The sequence below is a fragment of the Vulpes lagopus genome, chromosome 13, assembly GCF_018345385.1.
Source record: "Vulpes lagopus strain Blue_001 chromosome 13, ASM1834538v1, whole genome shotgun sequence".
NCBI classification, from domain to species: domain Eukaryota; kingdom Metazoa; phylum Chordata; class Mammalia; order Carnivora; family Canidae; genus Vulpes; species Vulpes lagopus.
Window position 1 is genome coordinate 143108 of NC_054836.1, and position 21705 is coordinate 164812.

Sequence of the window (21705 nt, forward strand, 5' to 3'; positions counted from 1 at the left end):
AAACCCAGACCTTGAGCTCTGCATTTATTTCTCCTTTCCTCATTCACATGGCCCTTAGTTACTTGCTTGAATTGCTTGTCCTAAATGAGAATTTTTTTTTTTTGCATGATTTCTTTTCCCCTGCTGTAATTGTCTGGTTTGGTTCTATTTCTTGCGATCCCTGCAAAAGCGACTGTAGTCTAGGATCATGTTTGCTGAGTCACCTCTCCCACTTGATTTCATTCAATTAGGAAAAGGTTACCAACAGCAATTGCTTCTAGCCCCTTCAATTTACTCACAGTTTCTATCTTATCAGCATGTTTTTACATGGAATCATCTTGTGTACTGACCCCTGGCACAGGTCATTAAGTCTCTGTGTACAATTTAAGTGTCCTACGTAGAGGAACACTACTGTTAGGTGCTTATTCCCTCATGGAGGCACTATACAAAGTAGCAGGAAGTTTCATCAAGGATGTTTGTTGTTGAAAAAGTTAGTGTTTAGTCACTGCATTAGAGTTTTCATTAGATTGCGAAGTGTCATGTATTTTCTTCTTTCTTCATATCTATGTATATGTATAGTAATATGTATGTACATATAACATATGTATAGGCATATTTAGATGCATATGTATACGTATATTTCTAAATGCTATAAAGTACTTTATTTACCTGAATTTCTGTGGCATTTGTGTCTTGTCTCAGAAAAATATTACTTAGAATTCATTTTTCATTTAAAATTCATATACCTGATTTTTTAAAGTATTTTTTTAAAGATTTTATTTATTAATTCAAGAGAGACACAGAGAAAGAGAGAGGCAGAGACACAGGCACAGGCAGAGAAAGAAGCAAGCTCCATGCAGGGAGCCCAATGTTGGACTCAATCCCAGTACTCCAGGATCACGCCCATGAGCCAAAGGCAGATGCTCAAATGCTGAGCCATCCAGGCGTCCCTAAGTTTTTGTTTGTTGTTTTTTGTTTTTTTTAGTATAGTTGACACACAGTGTTACATTATTTTCAGGTATACAATATAGTGATTCAACTTTTCTATACATTACGCTATGCTCCCCACAAGTGCAGCTCTCATCTGTCACCAAACATTGCTATTACCATACCATTGACTGTATTCTGTACACTGTGCCTTTTAGTCCCATGACTTTTCATTCCAGAACTGGAAGGCTGTATCTCCCACTCCCCTTCACCTATTTTGCCCATGTCCCTATCTTCATCTCTCTGGCAACCATCAGTTTGTCTCTGCACTTATAGGTCTGCTTTTTGTTTTTTCATTTGTTTTGTTTTTTAGATTCCACATATGGATGAAATCATATGGTATTTGTCCTTCTCAGTCTGACTTTATTCACTTAGCATAATACTTCTAGGTCCATCCAAGTTGTCACATATCTGAGTATTGATAGGAAGGATTTTAACAACAAGTACAATATGCAGGGACTAATGATGAATAGGGTATATAATAGGCAGAGGAAGGAAGAGAGTAATATTAAAAAATACTGACTTGGAAAAGCCTCTGTAATTGAAACCAGAACTTTCCTCTGAATTTTATGGTAGCCAATTAAAAGGAAAGCAACATTAAGTTACAATAATCTCATTAGACAATAAAAGAAAGCATGATAACTTACTAAGAGGGCTAACATTTTTACTGATTCTGATGTCTAAGAGAGATTTCACAGTCTTCTTATAAAGATATATATAAAGTACCTTTAGTCATAATTTTACCAAAGATGTAAAGGCCATTCAAATGGCCTTGTTCATATAGCCATTCCTAATATCAAAGGAAAACCAAGAAGAAAGGTTAAAGCACAATTGCGCCAAGGCAGTTGAAAGCTCAGTAGAGTAACCCATCCCAGGTGTACAGCTGTCTAGCACTTTGACTTTATGTTGAGATAAGACTCTGAGAACTCCATTTTATAGGAAAGCATTTTAATATATCTTAGTCTGTTCTTTTCTACTGGATTGCTTCAGATTATTTTCTCTCATCCTGTTTTTCAATGTAGGTTTTTTTGTTTGTTTGTTTTTCCTAGCTACCAAGAAATCAGATTATGGCTATTAGAGCATTCACATACATAAATGAATCTTGCATATAGTGTAAATATTATATACTTACTATATTTAGCCACCAACATAAGGGGATGGATGTAAAATGTAATAATAGAAATTCCAGTTGGGTTAAAATACACTTCTTTGTTGGTAGGAATTAGCAGGTAATGCAATCAGCAACTAAATGGAAGGGGAACTATTCAGTTTTCAGAACCTAAAAAAAAAAAAAAAGTATTCAGGTAAATGTGTTTTGGTATGAATTTGTGTGTCAATGGCACAAATAAGTCTTCTGCCTCGGAAGACTTAGTAGGATTTGTTTATTTCTTAGAGTCTTTGGTCAAGGGAAATTATAATACTTATCACCCAAACTGGGACTTTAGGGAATTAAAGGGGGCTTCAATTAATTAGAATGACAAGAAAATAGACATAAATTAAGATTGTCTTGGACATATTGGACTCAACTGTGATCCCAGAAAAATTGGTTTACTTTCAATTAATTAGCTATTTAAATAAAACTTTTTGATGTTTACTGCTTCTCTCTGAGGTGTTTAATTTACATATGATTTAATTAGAGCTCTGTTGCAAAATTTTGGGCAGAAGAGTATTCACACTTTCAGCTCTCCATGTTCAGAATGCTCTTTCCTAGATTATTTTCATCCTTCAGATCATAGAGGAATCATCACCTTATTACATAAACCTCTTCTGATTCCTCAGTCCAAAGTAGCCCCACAATTTGAGCTCCAAAGTAAATACAGAGAAGAATGTTCTTTTCAGTGGAATGTGAACACGTAAATGTAGAAGGAATGATATAGTTAGAAAAAACACCATTCTGAAAACTTTATAGTAATAATTGATTCAGGCAATAATTCAGGCAATAATCATCAATCGATGCTAAAAAAATTTTATGAAAGCTGGTTAGGGAACAGATATTTACATACTCTCAAAGATTCTCCCTAAAAGATATTTAGTAATTAAAGGGAAATCAAATGGGAAGAAACAAAGGTTTCAATCAAAGGTTGAAATAATCTGGGCAAAAGCCCTTTAAGCAAGTAATCAAAATGGGAGAAACTAATACTAGGTGCTTTCTGATGTGATGTACCAAGAGACACGCAATATCTCTTATGTAATATTTCTTTTAAAAATACATAATCCAATCTAATAATGATGTAACAACCAGACAAACATAAATTGAAGAACATCTCTTCAAACATGTCAGTATCATAAAAGACAAAGAAAGCTAAGGGATTCCACATCAAAGGAAATTAAAAACACAATGCTATAGAATCTAATGCATGTTCCTGGGTTGAAAAAGAGAAAATCTCGATAAAGCACATGATTGAGAAAATTGGCAAAATTTTTGTAGGAACTATATGTTAGATTATAATGTTGTATCAGAGGTCAATTTCCTGAATTTAAAATCATGCTATGATTAAAAGAATAGCCTTTTTTTCTTAGGAGGTGCACACTGACATATTTAGCGGTAAGGGGTTATCATCTCTGGAACTTGCTCTCAAAGATTCAGAAGAAATTGGAATAAAGCTAATAAGTGTTATATATTAATCTGCTTAGGCTACCGTAACAAAATACCTAGATTTGTGGCTTAAAACTGAAATGTATTTTCTCATGGTTCTTATGGAGGCAATAAGTCCAAGATCGGAGTGTCAGTACAATCAGAAGCTGGTGAGGGCCCTCTTCCTGGCTTGAAGATGGCTGCTTCCTCTTTGTTTACTCACAGGCAGAGAACACTCTGGTGTCTCCCTTTCTCCTTATAACCCTGTTGTGAGGACCCCACCCTTGTGACTTCATTTAAACCTAATTACCTCCATAGTCTCCATCTCCAAATACTGTCATGCTGGGAGTTAGATCCTCAATTTATGAATCTATATATTCAATGTGTAACAAGTAACTAAAATAATAATGTGTAAGTTTATGTATGTTTAAATATTTCCAGAAATATATGTAGAATATATGCATATATATGTATATAGAGAGAAAGTGAGTGAGAGGCGTAGGAGGAGAAAAATGTTGCTGCACCGTTGGTGGGAATGTGAACTGTTGCAGCCACTGTGGAAGACAGTATGGAGGTTCCTCAAAAGATTAAAAAGAGAATTACCATATGATCCAGTCATTCCACTATTGGGCATTTACCCAAAGAAAATGAAAAAACTAATTTCAAAAGATACATGCACCACTATGTTTATTGCAGCATTATTTACGATAACTACAATATGGAAGCAGCTCAAGTGTCCTTCTGCAGATGAATGGATAAAGAAGATGTGGTATACACACATGCACACACACACACACCACACACACAAAGGAGTATTATTCAGCAATCAAAAAATGAGATCTTGCCTTTTGTACAACATGGATGAACCTAGGGGATATAATGCTAAGTGAGGTAAGACAAAGACAAATACCACGTGACTTCACTTATATGTGGAATTTAAGAAACAAAACAAGCTACCAAACAGAATAATGAGATAAACAAATAAATGGATTCCTAAACACAGAGAACAAATTGGTGGTTACCAGAGAGGAGGTGGGTGGGGAAATGTGTGAAATAGGTGAAGGGGATTAAGAGTATATTTATCATGATGAGCACTGAGTAATATAAACTTGTTGGATCATATATTGTATACCTGAAACTAATATAACCCTGTGTGTTAATTATATTACAATAAATTTTTTTTAAAAGAAAAAGAATGGCATAAACTTTCTCAGTGTTAAAGAAAGAAAAAATAAGTAGGTGCCTCTCATCTTATTACTGTCTCTCAGTGTCCTGTATTTTTCCTGGAGCACTTAATATTCTGCAGTTTCTTTATTTGCCTATTTGTTTATTGTCCATAGGTCATGTTTGGTCATAATTTTATGGATATTATTATGATTTTCTTTTGTATTTCTTTTTTTGTAGTAGTTAAATGTAAAACCAGAAAACAATGTGTATAGTAGTAGTATTTGCCATAAATAGAGGAAAGATATGGATCTGTAATCCAGAAATAGAAATGACAAGAGGATTCTTATGACTTACTAACAAAATGACAAAAAGAAACTCAACTTTTCCCAAGCAAGAGAGTCTCCATTAGTTTATTTTTCTAGACTGGAGTGTGAACTACAGTTAGGCTACCATTGTCTTTCTCTGCTGTTTGGGTGATTTCCTACATCAACGGTTTATCTTATTAATATGTTTCTTTTTTTAGCTCTTTCATAAATTCTCCTGTGAGATATGAAGTGAGGCCTCCAGGGTTGGAAAGATCACTGGGTTTATGGATTCACAGATTGTGAACTGGTGATACTATCTTGTCATACTCTTCTTCCAAAGGATTTATACCCCATTTAAGTGCCTCATAACGTCTGAGGCAGCTTTAAAATTTTAAATTATTATTAAATATTATATATACATTCATGTGAATGTCATGTGTACATATATTTGTGTGTTCTGCTGTATATGTTTATTTAGTTAACTGGTTTCTAACATAGGCACCACTGAACCCTAGTGAACCATGGAATTAGTGTAGGCTTTCCAAAATATATCTGTGCTTGGCTCATTGCCCAAACACCAAATTAATATCTTTTACAAACACAATTTTTCAGTAGTATAGAGATGCCATTAGGATAGCTAAAATCCGTTTTTGAAAGTGTTTCATAATTCACGGCACCAATTTGCCATGTATTTTTAAATATTTAATATCCAACTATGATTCTGTAGGAGTCTAAGACAATTTGAAATTTTAAAAGAAATTTCCACAGCTTTGCCTCTGAGGAGGTACAAAAGGGAGTGCTTTTGGAGTAGGGGACTATTATTTTTTAAGATGGAGGAAATAGAGCAAACTGTTGATATTTGTTACAATGTTTATTATATAGCATTCTAAGTAATTCAGTATGTTTAAAATGCTTTAATAATTTTTAAAAATAGGTGATTATGCTTGAAAACATAGAGACATTTATCTAATTTAGCTTTTTTACCTGAGAAATACTCAAAGTGTGGTCCAGGGATCCCTGAGAAAGTTTAATGAGGTCAAAACTCTTTTCGTGTTTATACTAAGACATTATTTACTTTTCATTCTCTTCTCTCTGAAGCATGTCCCAGAGATTGCATGACATGTGATATTGCAGCAGATGGAATGCAAAAGCAGGTATAAGGATCTAGTTATTTTCTATAAAACCAGAAATTAAAGAGATTTATAAAAATATAGAACAGTGCCACTGTTTCACTGTTTTTGTTTTAGAAGATACATTTTCATAAATCTATCGTTTCATTAACATATAGTAAGCTTATTATTTTAAATAAATGAAAACCAAATATTTTCTCAGTTTAAATTGCTAATATAGTAAATATAGGTCTATATAACACTTGTAAACAAACCTCTGGGATTCTCCTACTTTTTAAAAGTATGAAGGGGCATTGAGGCTGAATGGTTCTAGCACTACTGTCTCAGTTTATACAAATATACTCTCCACCGTGCTTGTAGAAGGAGGTCAACTCTGGTACTTATTTGATAATTTCAACTCCAATAACTTAATGAATTTTTGGTGATTCCAAAATAAAGAACTCTACATTATTCTTAATTCTTTTTGTATGTCGAAGCCCTGTATAATAATCTATTTGGTAACATGAGAAAGTAAAAGCTTAATAAGCAGTGTCCTCCCTCTTTTTGTTTCCAAAGAAGTAAATCAGTAAGCGATCAAAATTATATTCTTTGCTAACAATTTCAGCATTCCTTTCATTCTATCAAATACACCTACTATAAGAATAAAGTATTATATGGCTAGTGCTTTCTTTCATCTGATAGAGCTAATAACTTAATACTAGATTTCATGGTCATACAACTTACTACTGACTGGATGCCTGTTGACATCAATTTCCATTTACTGTGATGTTTATTAATGTCACATATTCCTCCAGTTCAACCTAATGCCTAAGAATAGACTGGATCAAATGGGTTAGGTTTGCCATTAGTATGTGTGAGACTATGCTCAGTAGTCAAAAGTCACTGTTTCTTTCAGCAAGAGAATAAACATGCAACCTCCCAGAAAGAGCGAAGGGAAATGAGTTCCACTCTAGAATGCTCCATTGTTAGTTTGTCGAGCATATTTGATTAATAGTCCCTTTCTCCCTGTGTTATATTTTTGTATCACTCATTCCAGAGCATTAATAGGAACCCAAGAAGATGTGCAGATCTGATACATTTTAGTCCAAGCAAGAATGCAGATTAAAATACCCAGGTAGTAGTTATATGTGTGGGAATGGAACTCTTAAAAAGCATGCTCAGGGAAGGAAAACACAGTAAGGAGAAGTTTCAAAATCACCTCATTAGAAACTGCATACACTGGAGAAGGTGGAGGGATTCATAGTAGTTTTTTGTTTTTTGTTTTTTAAATAAACACAATATGTAAATTTTAGAAATGTAGATAACATTTTTAAATTTAAGCATCCCAGTGAGAATATGATAGGTTTCCACTGTCTTCCAATCTTATGAAGACAATTTGGAGGACTATCAAAGCACCATGGTTGACATTTATCAAATTTTTTAGAGAAAAAATCTAGAGAATAATAAAATGAAAAATCCATTTGGAGAAGTTTAGAAATTCTTTCCAGGCTGAGATTCGGTCCCAGATTTCAGATATCAGTCTGTAGATCAATTGTGTCCCATGTAATCTGATCACTTGTCCTTTTATTGTTCTTTTCTGAGTCAATGATGTCAATAAGTAAAACTGAAATTTAAAGTGTTTTATTTTTCAGACTTTATATTACTAATCCCAAAGGCTCTAAAGAATTTTTTTTGGAGTAGTCAAGAGCTATTTTGCACTTTCCAACTAGGGCCCAGCAGAATGGCTCCTGCAAAGAAGGGTGGCGAGAAGAAGGGTCGTTCTGCCATCAACGAGGTAGTGACCAGAGAATACACCATCAACATTCACTAACGTATCCATGGAGTGGGTTTCAAGTAGCGTGCTGCTCGGGCACTCCAAGAGATCCGGAAATTTGCCATGAGGGAGATGGGAACTCCAGATGTGCGCATTGACACCAGGCTCAACAAAGCTGTCTGGGCCAAGGGAATAAGGAATGTTCCATACCATATCTGTTGTGCGGTTGTCCAGAAAACGTAATGAGGATGAAGATTCACCAAACAAGTTCTACACGCTGGTTACCTATGTACCTGTCACCACTTTCAAAAATCTACAGACTGTTAATGTGGATGAGAACTAATCGCTGATTGTCAAATAAAGGTATAAAACTGAAGAAAAAAAAAAAGCTATTTTGCTGTTACTTGAGTAAAATTGCATAGTGGGCTGGCATTTAGAATAATTAAGTTTAGTTTGTTACTACAAATTTTGACTTTCTCTAACTTAAATATGTCAAATTATCAAACTATGGTCACCCAAGAGCCTCGATCAGAATTCTTATGTTTTGACATATTCATTTTGACAATTCTCAGATTTATAAAGTCCTAATCATTTAAACACCTATGTATTTAATAGTTTCCCATCTCTGATGGATGCACTGAGCTAAAGAGGCTTCACCTCATCATGATAGATGGTTCTACTGCTGTGCATAGGCAAAAGGTGCAATAAATTATTGTGGCCAAAAAAGAGTTTGAAATCTTAAGTCCAATTTGATCTGACCACTTTCTATATTTTGCAAGGTCATTTTGTCATGCCTATTGTTGCTATCCCTTCTTGATCATAATATAAATGATTATTATGTAACTGTTTATGAATTAAAAGTGCATCCAAATATTAGAAGTGTTTCAGACTTTTTTCATAAGTGTTTATAATTCAATTAAAATAAATAATCATGCTGTTTTACAGGAAGAAATAGGTTTAGAAATGCATATTTCCAAGTTATCATTTTATAGATAAGTAAACTGAGGCCTAAGTTGAATAAGTAAATGAAAAATAAAAATAGGGCTTACATTCTTGTTCCTGAACTTTTTACTGATGATCTTTTCAATACTACACACTGATATTCCCCCTATTTAAAAATTTATTTATTTATTTATTTATTTATTTATTTATTTATTTATTTATTATTTATTTGAGAGAGAGCATGAGTGTATTGGGGGAAGGTCAGAGAAAGAGAGAGAGAGAGAAAGAGAGAGAGAGAATCCTCAAGCAGACTCCCCGCTAAGCCCAGAGTCCAACCTGGGTGGGGCTTGATTCCAGGGCCTTGAGATGATGAGCCTAGCAGATCCTCTGCCCAACCAACTGCACTACCCAGGCATCCCTACCCTGCCCCCCCCCTTTAAAAATGGAGGTATTTATCAGCTTCCAATTTCCCATTATTATGAATTTAGGATTAAAGGCTCTATTACATCAACAATATCTGCAACATTTTAGCAAAAACATTTTAATAGTATTTCAGTTTTAGTACTTAAAAATAGAACCCCTTATTCTGAAGACAGTAACTAACACAGCCATTATAAATGATCCCTTATACACACTCATGACAGTACCACTAATTTTTTTTTACAAAAAATAAATCTATGTATGTAAGAATGTGTTTGTCTTTCAGGAATGTCATCCTTGCATAAAGATGGAAACCAAAAGTTTAGTGTACTTAAAACTAGAAGTGATGGTCATTAAAATAAATTCTATTCTTAGAAAGCTGAAATCAAGTTATTTGATGAAACAGCTAGAAAACCTGGAAAGGTTGTTCTTTCTTTCAAGGGACAGGACAGAAAGCAAGATGGGACATTCAGAGCTATGTTCCTTGTTTCCATATTGAAAAATCTTGAAATCAGAAGTTGATGTCATTTTAATAGTGTATCTCATTGCCATCAGTTAGTGTATTTCAGTGGGTGTTTCCTCCTGTCTGGGTTTGTTAATGTGTTCACACAGCCTGCCATCGGAGAAGGAGTTTTCCCTGGCGGCCATGACCTAATTTCAAGGTTCTGGCAGACAAATGCAGGCAACTGACAGCCCAGGTTTTCCTATTTAGCATATTAATCGCTTACATTTTTATCATGCAGCCATGATAAGAGGAAACTTGTGAAAGATTTGCCAATCATTCTCAAATCAAGCTGATTGCACTCCTATAGACCTCATATTTCCTTGCAGTTTCTTTTTTTTGCAGGTATCTCTGAGTTTCTGAAATTTCTGACTGGTGTTTGACTTGAACGCATGCTGTGTATAATAGAAAGTTATTGGGTTCTAGAATATGCCAGAGCTCACTAGCATATTGCCTAAGCAGGACTCTGTAGATGACTTTTTTTTTCCCCTTCTAATTTCCTTTCATGCTTGTACCTGCAATCCAAGGACGGACATCTCCTTCTCCAAGGAAGCAGAAACAACGAGTGCTTAGCCAGAGCCAAATTTTCTGATCATGTGCATCCTTAGTGATGGAATAAGAGGAATCTTATTGAATTCTATTCAAAAGCTTATTACTTATGTTGGGAAAGAAATGTCAGTGTTCGAAAATGTTACAGAATCGTTTCTATGGGAAAATCTTTGGGCTTGCCTGGAACATTTTCCTATTTTTATTTCTTGGTAAATATTGTTAAATGTTTACTTTTTGCATTCTTAGGCAGGAAATGAAATAGACTGATCTTTCTAAAAGGAAAAATTGTTCTTAGGCTCATTTAATTGACTTTTAACTTGATTTGTTTTGATGACATGATTTTTGGCCAAAACATATTTTTTTCTTTCAAGTAGTCAATGTGCTACTGCTGCTATGAAAAGGAAGTTTAATAATAAGTATATTGGTGTTTTTTAACTATCAAGTTGAGACTTCATGTCTTTTTGGGAGTTTAGCTAAAGGTCACTGATAAAACTGATGGAAAAACAAAGGACAGTTCTGAGAAATCATGCAGTTTTTTTCTTTTACATGTCATGGGTTCAGTTATGGCTGTGCATATGTTTCCCTAGAGGCATTTATAGTGGGAAGTAAGAAGTCACCAAACACAGCTGATGTGAAGAGAGAGTCAGCTTACTTAGAAAGAAGACAGAAGACTTATCTTCTGGTAGTCAAGACACTAAAAATTATCTGAAGGTAAGAGTAAGATAAAAGATTGTGTATATGCAAGAATAGGTTTCTTAAAAACCACCAGCCAAAGTTTGTGATGTCTCATTCTCTTATCTCTAAGGCAGCCATATTTTACCATTTTATACATAAATAAAAATGACTTCCAGCCTTATTTGATTACAGACTGAATTACTCTGTCACAGGATGACAAGCATTGACAAATAGGTTCCCCATAATGAAAAGTCTAGCAGGCCCTGTGTTCTCAGGAAAGGTGCAAAGAGAAAACCAGGCAGATTTTCCTTTCATTCATGCTCTTTTACATAGGACCTAGAGTACTGTCAATCTCTATTAGGTCAATAGGTCACCTGGAAGGTCTCATATTTGGCAGGGCAATGTAAGTTTCAGAGTAATTTATCTGACTAGCAACCCGAGGTCAATATAGCAAAATTTGAAAGATCAATTAAGTTGTGGGAAAGGAAGGACATAAATGTTGCCCACTTGTCAACATATGTAAAAACATCCATTTTTAATTAGATCAATGACAGAATTCCATTTTCGGACTCCAGTCTTTTTAATGAGGCAGTAAAAATCATCAAAATGATGGGTTTTGCTTCTTTATTATAAATAATTATTTATTATTTGCTTCTTTATTATAAAATTTGACAGGTTTTTTTGTACATTGCAAATACTCTAAAACTACATTGACTTTGTGCATTAGCTAAACTGCCTGGGTACTCTCTCTTTCTAAGTACTACTCACTCCTGGAGGTAGAGAAGATAGTGCAAGGACTTCAAATCCATGGGGTGCAGATCCTCGATGTAAAGAGCTGATTCATATTTGTGGTCTCCTGTTTGTCCCATAAAAGAGAGTCGATAGCTGTTTGAATCAATGAATGTATAAAATGTGCATTAATAAAGACGTTTGTCTAGGGAGGAGGATAAGAGACCTGAATTCTTCTTGGGTACCCCAAGTGATAGTCACCTTTCAGTAGTTAAACTTGTGTAGCTTTGAAGTGGAGGCATCAAAGAAAAAGAAACAGCATTTTTACTGTACTTAAAAAGGAGATGCCGTTATGTAAGATTTTACAGTTTAGACTTAAAAAAGAAAATGACTTTTTCTTTTGCAGAAAAGAAGGATGCAAATCTGTATCCTTCACCATATGCCATAAGAAAAAAATCACAGATGTTAAAGAGAACACAGGCTGAAGGAAGCAGACTAGCTCTAAAGACTGGAGTCTTCATTTACAGCTCCACAATAAATCAAAATTCAATATTTAATAAGCATATTAAACAGGAGGAAAGCTGTTGTAAAATACGCGTTTAAAGTAAACTGCCTGCAACCACATGTGTCTCCAGACCTTCAGATTTGCTTTCACCCGTGAGCCTTGGAACACATTTTGTTGGACTGTCCTTTATGTACGCTTTTACTCTTCTCTTTTGTCCCTTAGGACTCATGTCCTAAGTGTTGCCTCCTAAATCCTTCCCTGACTTCCTGGAGCTCTCTCCCACACTCTCTAGCAACACATTATATATGCCTCTCTTTCTTCATCCACTTTTACTCCAGCTGGAATTTGAGCACCTTAGTGCATAAATTATGTCTTGTTTGTAATAGTTCCTCCAGCTTCTAGTCCAACACTTGCTGCATGTGAACAAATGTTTATTATTTTTTATTTCTTATTAAAGCAAAATCAGAAATTCAGGAACAAGAACACATAAAGAAATGAGGTCCTAATGTAGGCAAAGAGGACATAGCAATCATTGGATGTGTAACAAGTCTAGGAGAATAAATCAGAACAGGACAAAAACTACAACAAATCTATAGTCACATATTCTATTTTTTCACCTATTACAATTGATAAAGTCTAAAGCCATCACCATCACTAATGTATTAGAAACCATCTCTTTTAGGGGCACCCATGTGGTACAGTTGGCAGAGCACTTGACTCTAGGGTTCAACCCAGGTCCTGACCTCAGGGTTGTAGGTCTAGCCCCACTTCAGGTTCTGCACTCAGGATAGAGTCTGCTTGAGATTCTCCTCTCCCTCCGCCTTTGTCCCTCCCTCTGCTCCTACTCTCTCTCTTAAATAAATAAATAAATAAATAAACTTAAAAAAAGAAAGAGACCATCTCTTTTGGCCAACTGAGGACTTTATCTATTCTCTTTAATATTCTTTTTTTTTAAAGATTTTATTTATTTATTTGAGAGAGAGAGAGAGAGAGCATGAGAGGGAGGAGCATCTGAGGGAGAGGCAGACTCCGTGGTGAGTGGGGAGGCTAGACATGGGGCTCCATCTTGGCACCCCAGGATCATGTCCTGATCCTGACCAACTGAACCTCCCAGTGCTCCTATTTTTTTAATATTTAAAATTCATTAAAGTGAAGTTGTCAGTAATATATTGTGACTTTTAAAGATTGAAACACCTGTATTTAGTTATTTGATTCTCTGGTTTCTTGATTAGTTTTACTAGGAATATATCAGTTTTGAGTCCTCAAAGAATCAAAATTTTAATCTGATTCTTTCTCTTGTGTTTGTTATTAAGTCTTTTTTAGTTCTTATTTTCTTCCATTTTCTTTGATTTTAATTTGCTGCCATATTTTCAATTTATTGTGATACTTAGAACAAATAGCCTTTCTTTTTTACTAACAAATATGCTTAAAGCTATAAATCTCCCCTGAGCACAGATTTAGCTGCATCTAAGGGTTTTGGTTCAATTTTTAAGTTTCCCCATTTCCATTTGTAATCTGTTTCCTCATTTGTGAATATTTAAAGGTACCTTTTAAATTCTAAATTATTGGCTGCTTTCTAGCTATGTTGTATTGATTTTGAGCTTAATTCAACTATAATCTGAGAATGTACTTTTCTGATTTCATTCTTGGGAATTTATTGATATTTGTTATATTCTTAGCAAGTGGTTATTTTTACTCTATGGTTTCTTGATAGGATTTTGTAGTGTGCAGTTTTTGAGTATAAAATTCAACAGAGCCAATGAGGTAAAAATTTAAATTATGGCACAAATCTATATTCTTATTGACTTTTCTTGCCAGCCTGTTCTATAAATTACTGAGAAAAGTATGTTATTTTCCTTTCTATTTTCCCTCTTAATACTTTCAAATTTTAATGTAAATGGAGCTATGTTATAAATTTTTAGTGGACAGATGTCTTCATTATTATGAAATTATTTGTTTGTTTGTAATAATGCTTCTTGTTTTGAACTCTACTTCATCTGATATTACTATGGCTAAGCCAGCAGTTTCTATTTGTTTTGTTTTTTTGTTACATTGACATGACATATCACTTTCTATATCTAGAATATATATTTCTATATATTTATAATAAAGGTGCACTTCTTGCAAACAGCATTTAGTTTTTTGTTATAGGCTAAAATGTATCCAATCTCCAATCCCAAATTTATGTTGAAGTCCTAACTCCCGGTACCACAGAATGTGACTATTTAAAGATAGTCTTTAAAGAGGTAATGAAGTTAAGACGAGGTCATTAGGGTGGACCCTAATCCATATGACTGGTATTACAAGAAAAGAAAATCTGAACACAGATGAGTACAGAAGGTAGAACATGTGAGGCCACAGGAGAAGACAACCATCTCCAAGCCAAGAAAACACACTTCAGAAGACACCAACTTTGTTGATACCTTGATCTTGAACATTCAGTCTCCTTCAGAACTGTGAGAAATACATTTTTTTTAAACCACTCAATCTGTGGTACCTTGTTATGGCATCCTTGGCAGCCACAGAACTTTTGAGTCTCCATAGTTTTGCATTTCCTAGGCTACAGTGTGTAGTCTTTTCAAGCTGGCTTTGTTCACTTAGTAATAGGTCTTTAAGCTTCCTCCATGTCTTTCCAGGGCTTGATAGCTCAGTTCTTTTCAGTGCTGAATAATATTCCATTGTCTGGATGTACTACGATTTATTTATCCATTCACCTACTAAAGGACATTTTGATTGCTTCTAAGTTTTGGTAATAATTTGGTAATAATTCGCGTGCAGATTTTTGTGTGGGCATGAGTTTTTAACCCCTTTGGGTAAAGAGTTTAACGGCTGGAATATATGGTAAGAATATGTTTAATTGTTTTTTTTTAAGATTTTATTTATATATTCATGAGAGACACAGAGAGAGAGAGAGAGAGGGACAGAGACACAGGCAGAGGGAGAAGCAGGCTCCATGTAGGGAGCCTGATGTGGGACTCAATCCGGATCTCCAGGATCATGCCCTGGGCTGAAGGTGGCGCTAAACTGCTGAGCCACCTGGGCTTCCCAGAATATGTTTAGTTTTGTAAGAAACTGCCAAACTGTCTTCTAAAGTGACTATACCATTTTGCATTGCCACCAGCAATGAATGAAAGTCCTCGTCCATATCCTTATCAGCATCTGATGTTGTCATTGTTCTGAATTTTGGCTATGATAATAGACATATAGTGGTGTCTTGTTTTAACTTGCATTTCCTTGATAAGATAGGATGTCTTTTCATATGTTTATTTGTTGTCTGTGTATCTTCCTTAGTGAGATGTCTGTTAAGGCCTTTGGCCCATTCTTAAATAAAGTTGTTTGTTTTCTTGTTATTGAGTTTTAAGAGCTCTTTGTATATTTTGGATAACAGTCCTTTATCAGCGATATCTATTGCAAATAGTCCCACACAGTCTGTGGCTTGTTTTCTCCTTCTATTGACATTGTCTTTTGCAGAGGAGAAGTTTTTAATTTTAATTAAGCCTAACTTAACAATTATTTATTCCATGAATCATTCCTTTGGTGTTGTATCTTAAAAGTCATCAGCACACCCAGGAGTTTTCCTTTGTCTTCTTAAAAGTATTTTTATATTGCTATTTTGTAAATAAATGCAGTAATAAGTTGAGGTTCTGGATGAAGTGTTCTTATTTAAGTGAAACTTTACCTCTGCTTCTGGATAAAGTTAAGATTGAGATAGAATATTTCAATTTAATTAGAACTTGAGCTTATTTATACTTAGATTTCAGTCCTTATACAGAATACTTTTGATGCCTTACCAGAGATGTTTTGGTTTTATTTGTCTTTGGGGCCCTAAACCACATGCCCTACTCTAGCTGTTAACCAACTCCATACAGGATTCTTTCTAGATTCTTGCCATGTTTCTGGGTTTTTTCTTCTCTGGCTTCTTTTGGATTGAATTGTATTACTTATTATTTATATTCTTCTGCTGCTTGTTACTTTGTTAGTTTTACATTTTAATTTTTTTTTAAAGATTTATTCATGAGAGACACAGAGAAAGAGAGAGGAAGAGAGAGGCAGAGACATAGGCAGAGGGAGAAGCAGGCTCCCCGCGTGGAGACTGATGTTGGTCTTGATCTCGTATCCCGGGATCATGCCCTGAGCTAAAGGCAGACGCTCAACTGCTGTCACCCAGGTGTCCCTACTTTTACATTTTTAAACTTTGCTTTCATTATTTGTTCTGGAGATAAAAGTGCAAATCCTTGATTTATCAAATTTTAATATTACTTGGTATTTTCACCTTCTTTACAGAAAGTAAAGATCTTAGAACACTTTAAGATTTACCAACTTCTTGATTAATTTTTGTTATTGTACTGTGTTTTTATTCACATAAGCATTATTAAAATTATTTCACACATACAATATTCATTTAGCTTTGTCCACATATTTAACATTTTTCATTGCTCTTTATTTCTTCCTCTAAATCTAAACCGAGTTTACTTGGAAAACACTCTTCAATGTTACATTTAGTGTTAAGTTCTTGTGATCAATTCTTTTAGTGTTTTTCTGCAAATATATTTAGACATATTTCCAAAAGGAGATTTTTCTTTGAATTCTTTATAGAATTCTAGGATGGTAGTTATTTTCTCTCAACTTTCTGGCTTCTATTTTTTTCCTTGTTGATCTGTCAGCCTGGTTATATATTTAAGCAAGTTTTACATATTATATTGGAAAATAATAAGCATAATTTCTCTTATAGTTTCTCTTATAGATGTTTTATATATATATAAATATATATATAAATATATATAAAATATATATAAAAATATATAAAAATATATATAAAATATATATATAAATGTATATTTATATAAAAATATATATATAATATATATATATATATATATAAGTTTCTCTTATAGATGGTTGCAAGTACCAATAACAAGGGACCATCTCAAACCAATTGAATTGGTTTTAATTCAAACCAGGTATTGAATTAAATCACAGCTTCCTGTGAGGGATAATACTCTGTATTTTTAACTCACAGGTGACAAATTTTATCAGACCCTTTTCCCAGTTTTTGGGGTCTTGGTTCCAATTTTTGTTCCTCTAACACATTAGGCAGTCATAAGCATTGCTCAGCTACTCAGTCTCCTCTTCTGACACCAGTAGTTACATCGTGGGGGAAAAGTGACATTAAAGGTCAAACTCACAATTCATAGTGTCTTGGACCTTCGCCAATAATTCTTTACCACCGTATGAGTTCTCCCATGCTTTCACACAATTTTTTTTTCTTCATCCTGCTTTTGTAATTTTCCTGCATGTGGAAAATGCACAGGATTTTGCACGTGTGGAAATTCACGTGTGGAAATTCACACGTGACTTACTCTCCATCTCTCTTAACTCCAATGACTTACTCTTCATCTCTCTTAACTCCAATCAGAATTTGGTACACATATGTCCTTGTCTTCTCATGCTGCCATAATAAAATATCACAGACAAGGTGGCTTTTTAACAACAGAAATTTATTTCTCACCTTTCTGTGGACCAGAAGTCCAAGATTATGGTGCCAATATGATCAGATTCTGGCAAGGACTCTCTTTCGGGTTGCAGATTGCCAACTTCTTGCTGTATCCTCACACGGTAGAAGTTGCTAAAAAATTCTGTGGGGCTTCTTTCATAAGGGCATTAGTCCCATTCATAAGGGCTCTGCTCTCATGACCTATCATATCCCAAAGGCCCCACCTCCTAATACTATCATCTTGGAGGTTAGGATTTCAACATATGAATTTGGGGAGGACACAAATATTCAGACCATAGCTCCATATTCTACTGAAAGTAGGATGTTCAAGAATAACCTATCTGATTCTCATTACAACTTGTCTATTTTCATTCCTCATGTCATTTGACCTATGTGACATATGCCCCAACTAATTATTATACTTTATCATCTAAAATGAGATACTTTTGAGAGTAACATGTTGACACTATTAATAAAGTGAAATAATAGTCACAAGCTGGTAGGCAAATTGTGGCAAATGGTCATTCTCTTCATATAGTTTAAAGACTGCATTTCCTTCTACATCACTGGTTGCTCCTTTTCTTCTTGTGTTGAAGGGTTTCAGAGCTCTGTCTATGGTTCCCTTCACTCAAGCTACACTTACTCTATTATTTCATTCAGTCTTATTCTTTTAGATGCCACCATTTCAATGACCGTGACTCCAAAATGTATCTCCTGAGCCCAGACTCATTTCTCAAACCAACTTTATTTATTTATTTTTTAAAAGATTTTTACTTATTCATGAGAGACACACACACACACAGAGAGGAAGAGACACAGGCAGAGGGAGAAGCAGGCCTCATGCAGGGAGCCTGATGTGGGACTCGATCCTGGGATTTCAGTATCATGCCCTGGACTGAAGGCAGGCACCAAACGGCTGAGCCACCCAGAGATCCCCTCTCAAACCAACTTTAATATACAATCTGATCATCTGCTTTTTTTGAATTTGTAAGAAATATCTAAACCACAACGTGTCCAAATCTCAATTCACCCCAGCCTACCTGATCTTTCTCCCAAGTCTACCCCAATTTCAGCCTTCCTCATCTCAGTGGATGGCAAATTAATGCTTCTAATTTCTAAGGGTAATATCACCGTGGTCCTCCTTGACTTCCCTTTTACTTTCATGCTTCATTTTCAATCTGTGCAAATGTTGTTGGTGCTTCCTTCAGAATATATCTAGAATTCAACTTATTTTCACCATAACTGCTATTATCTTGATCCAAGACACATCATCTATCCCATGAGCTACTGTAATAGTTTTCTAATTGGCTTCTCTCCTTCTGCCTTGGCTCCATAGCCTCCTAAGCCTATATTCAACACAGCAATCAGAATGATTCTCATAAAAGCTAAAATGTCACTTCTCTGCCAACTTCACCTAGTAAAAGTTAAAGTTCTTATTGGGCCTACAAAGCCCTTTGTGCCCTAGAATCTTTTTACTTCCATGATCTTCTTTCTGTCACTTTTTTTTTTTTAATGCATTGGTCACATATGTTTTATGTATAATGGTCATGCTCCTGCTTAAGGGCTTTTGTACTGCCTGGCAGATTTTCCCTTAGTTAATCTGCAAAACTATCTCCCTCTTGTCCTTTAAGTCTTTGCTTTATGATCATTCTAGCTAAAACTGAAATCTGTACCTCACTTCTAGGGTTCCTAGTCCTCCTAACTTGCTCTCTCTCTCCTTTCCCTACAACACTTCTCATTTGCTATTACACTGCTCTAATGTGAAGTATGTGGGTTCCACAAAGGCAGTGATCTTTATCTGTTTATGTACTGATGGATCCCAAGGGCTTTGAAGAATACCTGGCACAAAGTAGTTTTCATTAAATATTTGTAAAATGGATTAGTGAAATATGTTGACTAAAAATATCATCTGCTCCTTAGTGGAAAGCAGTTAAAAGTTAATATTGAAATGCTCAAAACAGTATATCTTACTTTTGTTTGGGTGTATTAAGTAATTCTTTTTTTAAGCTTCATATTATAAGTTCACTTATTTTCAATAAATCTTTTATTAAAAATCATTCTTCTTCATCAAATTCTTAGGTAAGAAGAATAGAATGTTACAAGGATGCTCCACTTGGATGGACTTTTCTGAATATTATTCGGATACTTTGGTGCTCAGTGGGCAAAAAAAAAAAGGGGGGGGGAGCAATATTCCTTATTGCATCCTTCTATATAAAGCTTATTTTTGCCAGGATGGATTTGAATTTATATTTGTAGAACTGGCACCAATTACCTATGTAACTAAGGAGTATTTATTGAACAACCTTTTGAGATATTTATTACTATTCCTGCTTTATAGATAAGAAATTCACAGCTAGCTATGTTGCTGTGTCATCTGACATTTCCACTTATTCTTTTTTTATTCTGTAAATAAGGGTTAGTCTTTGACCTTTCAGATTCTTAGTTTAGGGGACAGAAAACCAACTACCTGCCAGGACCGTTAACTTTGCCTTGGTCACTTTATCTCCTCAGCTCACAGTGAAGATTGTAATAACTACAATTTTTATGCAGAGATCTTCCTGATACCCTCAGATCAGAGCAGATGCAAGAGGGTTCAGAGTCAGTCTGTGATATTGCATCTAACTTTATTTTCTCTTTGCTAACTTTCTCTGGCTGCCATAAACTTTCCCATTTTTATTAAAGACCGGAGCCAAGCCTGGTGGAGTGTGAGCAACAAAAGATGATAAAAGTTCTCAATACACATATAACTCATTTTTTTGATTCAGAAGTAATTATTTTATTGAATCTCAGACTGTCAGAAATTGAATAATTACAGCAAAAAAATTCCAGCATTTTTAATCACTTAAAAACTGCTTTTTTTTTCTCCTGCAATATTTTATTTTAGCCTTTAAGCAATTCTGTGAGATAGTAATTATTAAAGTCATATTGCAGATGAGGAAACAGGCTCAGTAAAATATCCATCCAAGACTTCACTGATGCAGAACATCTCCAAATATATCACAGTTAACTTACACCACATGACTACAAATAAAAAATGAGAGACTGCTGTTGATTTGTTTGATTTTGTTTGACACAGAAGGGAGAAACACAATGGAGCAAGTGTAATGGAGCAATTTTCTTTTGAGATCATGCAGAGATTTGATTGGACTTTTTCTATCTTAACACCAAACAGGCTTCCTTTAAATTTGATATGAATTTCTAAGCAGTTATGCTATGAATTAAGTATAAATATGATATGAATTTCATATTTATATTTAAATTAATATAATAAAATTAATTAATATAATAAAATTAAATATTCATATGATATGAATTTCTAAGCAGGAAAGAAGTAACTGATTCACTTCTGCTTCAAAAGTAGCATGAATAGAGAACTGGAAATATTCCTTTTTGATAACTGCTCTTTCTATCCAATTTTATTTATTTATTTATTCGATTTTATTTATTTATTCATGAGAGACACAGAGAGAGAGAGAAATATAGGCAGAGAACCTGATGTGGGACTTGATTCCAGGACCCTGGGGTCATGACCTGAGCCAAAGGCAGACACTCAACCACTGAGCCACCCAGGTGCCCCTCCAATTTTATTTTTAAAGTAAAAATCAAAACACTTTTTCTTTGCTATATTGATGCATAATAATTCATTGATTTTGTTTTTAGTGTGGAGAATTTCTCAGCAGGTTGTACTATTTCACATAATTTCTTCACGGATTATATGTAAGAATTTGGGGGGACAACCTTAAAAATTAAACTCACATGCTTTTCAACATATACTCATGTCAATTTTAATGACCTTTCTGATCATAATATATTTTGTAGGATCTTTAAAATAACTTTTTCCCCTTATCACCAAGTAGTATTTCTTGTAAAAATTTTAAAAATATATAAAAATGAAATCCATCATTGCATACTCTTTTTAATTTTCTTTTCTACCTAAAATATATATTTTAACTCCTTCCTAAATAATTACATATTTTTCTGCAATGCTGTTTT

General features: G+C 34.4%; 1 pseudogene; it reads left to right on the forward strand.

Annotated features, from left to right (window-relative positions):
• Positions 1 to 8270, forward strand: part of LOC121474795 — a 106563-nt pseudogene extending 98293 nt beyond the window's left edge.
• Positions 8271 to 21705: the final 13435 nt, after the last annotated feature.